Source organism: Centropristis striata, chromosome 12 (assembly GCF_030273125.1).
Source record: "Centropristis striata isolate RG_2023a ecotype Rhode Island chromosome 12, C.striata_1.0, whole genome shotgun sequence".
Taxonomy (NCBI): Eukaryota; Metazoa; Chordata; class Actinopteri; order Perciformes; family Serranidae; genus Centropristis; species Centropristis striata.
In genome coordinates, this window is record NC_081528.1 from 38,828,027 (window position 1) to 38,832,055 (window position 4,029).

The 4,029-nt window shown below is 49.8% G+C and overlaps 1 long non-coding RNA gene across 1 annotated transcript; it reads left to right on the forward strand.

Moving 5' to 3' along the window:
- The first annotated feature begins 903 nt into the window (after positions 1–903).
- LOC131982389 (uncharacterized) lies at positions 904–1,892 on the forward strand. Its single transcript, XR_009395387.1, has 3 exons — positions 904–1,182; positions 1,312–1,394; positions 1,519–1,892. It is a non-coding gene; the product is annotated as an uncharacterized LOC131982389 (long non-coding RNA).
- The last annotated feature ends 2,137 nt before the right edge of the window (positions 1,893–4,029 follow it).

Below are 4,029 nucleotides of genomic sequence, written 5' to 3' on the forward strand. Positions count from 1 at the left end.
GGTTAGTTAATTAAGTCCAGTGTCAAGGGTTACGGTTAGGGGTGGGTTTCAGAGTCTTTAGGGTTAGAGTAGGGGTCTTGGGTTAGGGTTAGGGTTAGATTATTAGTCTTTTAGGGTTAGAGTAAGGGTCTTGGGTAGGGTTAGGGTTAGTTTATTAGTCTTTTAGGGTTAGAGTAATGGTCTTGGATGGGGCTAGGGTTAGTTTAATAGTCTTTTAGGGTTAGAGTGGGGGTCTTGGATGGGGTTAGGGTTAGGTTTTTAAGTCCAGTGTCTAGGGTTACGGTTAGGGGTGGGTTTCAGAGTCCTTTAGGGTTAGGGTAAGGGTCTTGGGTGGGGTTAGGGTTAGTTTAATAGTCCTTTAGGGTTAGAGTGGGGGTCTTGGATGGGGTTAGGGTTAGGTTTTTGAGTCCAGTGTCTAGGGTTACGGTTAGGGGTGGGTTTCAGAGTCTTTTAGGGTTAGAGTAAGGGTCTTGGGTGGGGTTAGGGTTAGTATAATAGTCTGTTAGGGTTAGAGTGGGGGTCTTGGATGGGGTTAGGGTTAGGTTTTTAAGTCCAGTGTCCAGGGCTAGGGTTAGGTGTGGGTTAGATGAAAGTGCCTGGGTTAGGATTAGTCCTGTAAGTCAGAGGGTTGAGTGGGTGGGCTGTGCCCCCCAGAGTCATTAGGGTTAGAGTAGTTGGTGGGTAGGTGGGTAGGTAAGGTGTTGGAGATGAATGGGTTAATCCTGTAAGTCAAAGGGTTTTATGGGTGGGCTATGCCCCCCAGAGTCATTAGGGTTAGAGTAGTTGGTGGGTAGGTGGGTAGGTATGGTGTTGAGGGTGAGTAGTTTAGTCAAAAGTCAATAGTACGGGGGTCTGGAGAGTCAGATTAGGGTTAAAATGTCCAATAATTGACTTTTAAGACCTGTAATAAACTCTTTCATTTAGACCCCGTGGGTAAGTAGTGTCTAATTGGTTAATCCAATTTCTTTCAGCTCTTCTCCTCTGTGCCCTGGACCAGTGGGGGTTACATTCAAGGACCAGGGCTTGGACCGAGCTCCAGTCGTGGGCTATAAAATGTTGGACTATGTGTCTATCAGTGTGTCTCCCAGTACTGATGTTGGACTTGTGGCATGTGAACCTGTCACTGATGGAGAGCCCAGTCTCTCCTACATACCTGAGGCCACAGGTGGCACAAGTGATGAGGTAAACACAATTTTTTGTTTTAATATTAGCCATTTGGGCAGTCTGAAAAACTCTTTGTTTCTGTGAATCATAGATCCACTTTCTCTGTTTGAAATAATTATGAGTTGTATCTTTCTTTTTTTCTGACAGGGGTTGGAGTTTAGCCCTAACTAAGTAGTCTTGTAAGTTTTTATTTTTTCTGAAGGCTGCAATGAGTCTGAGATCAGATTCTGGTAGGTTGGTCCTAATAGTGTTGCCTAAATGCTTTTTAATTTGTTTCACTAATTGAACTGTGGAAGGTGAATAAGTGGTGACTAAGGGGAGAGCTGTGGATAACTGTATTGTTTTTGTTTGCAGGAAAACCCTGTGACATTTTCTCAGGAAGGTCCTGGAGTACCCTCTGGTGGCCAAAGCGTGAAATAGAATTTTAGTGGCTTGTTTAAAATCCTCATTTTGAGTGCAGATTCTGTGAAATCTCAATAATTGAGATTTAATTAAGCCTGCAAATGTATGTTTAGGGTGATGACTACTCATCTGCAACAGGGCATGGGTATCTGTGTCCTTGAAATAAACCTTGATGTCTAATTGTCCATTTGTCTTGAATTTGTTTCCTTTAAAGGTGGTAGTGTCTAAAAAATTGACCGAATTCATGTCTGTAGTAGCTTTAAGTTTAATTGAAGGATTGTGTTGATTAAGGGTATTTAAAAATGTGTCAAAGTCTTCCTGTGAATAATTCCAGACTCCCCATACGTCATCAAGATACCTGTAATAGTGAATAGGTTTTTTGTTACAGGTTTGGAGGGCTGAGGTCTCCCATGACGCCATAAAAATATCAGCGTAGGCAGGGGCAAATTTCTTGCCCATAGCTGTGCCTTTAATTTGAAGGTAATAATTTTGGTCAAATTCGAAGTCATTTTTAGTCAGATTAATTTCTAGAAGTTCCAATATTTCCCTGTCAGGTCTGTTTTTGTCCTGATATTTCTGAAATATTTCTTTGACAGCTTGGATGCCTTCAGTAGTGTCTATGTTTGTATAAAGGCTATCCACATCTATGGTAAATAAGATCGAATTGGGGGGGATGGTTATTGATTTTATTTTATTAATAAAATCATAAGTGTCTTTTACATAACTATCATGTTTTTTGGCTAAGGGGTTGAGAAAATAATCTATGTATTCAGCCGACCTGTAGGTCTCGCTGCTGCAATCAGAAACTATCGGCCTTCCTGGAGGTATCTCAAAAGGCCTGCTCCATTTCTCAGGCTCTTTGACGTCCTCCAGCGTGAAGGGTGGGATTCTGGCAAGGTTGGAATCCCCCATAATGACAGTTTTTTTGCGGACGCATAGGCCCCAGTCCTGAAGCTTCCTGGTGGTGTTCAGGTGTCTGGTGGGCCGGCGGGTAGGGGTCCGCGGCGTGGATGGAGCTGAGGGCTCGGGTGTGGCAGGAGGGGCTTGAGGGGGTTGTTGGGGCCCGCTGCTGGGGTCTTTGGGGGTCTTTGTGGGGCTCTCTTCTTCCATTTCGATAGTGAAGACCCCAGGCTGCACACATGGATTATTGAGATGCCTCTGAGGCGTCTGCATAGCAACCGGCTCTCCTCCAGGGGATGCAGGTGGCATTACCTGCAGAGGGGGAGATGGAGAGCGGCGTGGAGGGGTGGCAGCGGGAGGAGGAGGGGGGGGCCGGAGGTGGCGGGGGGGGCGAGGGTCTCTGGGTGGGAGGCCAGGTGCGATGGGGAAGAAGGGAGGGGCAGCCGGTGAAAGGATGGGGGGGTCCTGGTCCTTCTCTGGCTGTGTGGCGGTCTCAGTCGTCCCCCCTATGTGGACCTGGGCCTGGATGGTGGTCTGACGCTCAGCTGCAGGGCGGGGGGCCGGGGCCGTCGGGGCTGGAGCGATGATGGGGGGAGGCTGGGGAGGCTGGACAGGTGCTGGAGCGATGATGGGGGGAGGCTGAGGAAGCTGGACAGGTGCTGGAGCGATGCTGGGGGGAGGCTGAGGAGGCTGGGCTTGTTCTGGAGCTGGTTTTTCAGCCGAGGGAAGCTCATTTAGGTTAGCCTTTAAAAAGGCTTCGGCCTCTCTGATGGACTCCTCTTTGAGCCTGGTCCCCAGGTTCCTCTTGGCCCAGACAGTGGCGACCTGGAAAGGACCTTCCCAGTCGCGGCTTGTAAAATCTGCCAGGTCCTGAATATCACTGTCCATACTGTCCTCATAATGTTGCTTTAATATGAGCATAGTATTATGCTGCCAGTTCTTGGCGTTACCCTCAAGCAGCGACTGTGTTGCCTCAGAGGGGAAAGCAGGCTTAATCAAATCTATTAAATCCTGCGTGGTTTTCTTTATGGTGGGGGGTGGGGCGCTGCCTGAGGCATTTTTAAGGTGGTGATGCGCCTTGATTATTTTAAAAATAATCCTCACCTTAAAAGAAAAGTCCGGATCATCTGATGGGACCAGGTGTTGCGGTGTGGGATCCTGGTGGTCGTCGTGGGGGGGCCGACGTTGATCCCAGCGTCCGAAGCGGGCGTCACGGCTCTGTGGAGCGGCGGCGCGTCTCCGCTCGGGAGCCCGATAACGGCCGTTATCTCTCCGCTGCTGTTGGTAGGCGGGGGGTCTGTAACGGGCCCCGTAGTCCGGTCCGGTCCAGCGGGTGCGTCCGTCGGAGCGCTCGGGATAATCTCCGCCGTTGTAGCGGCGCTCGTACCTGACGGCTGGAGCGTTGTAGCGCTGCGGCTCGAAGCGCTCGGCTCGGCGGGTGCGGCTGTCCCCCTGGCGTGTCGGATACTCGTGTCTGGATCTCCGGCGGTCATTTCTCACCGCCTGTGCGTAGCTCTGGGCCGGCTGCGGTGACCAGCGGCGGCGGCGCTGTACCGGCTCATT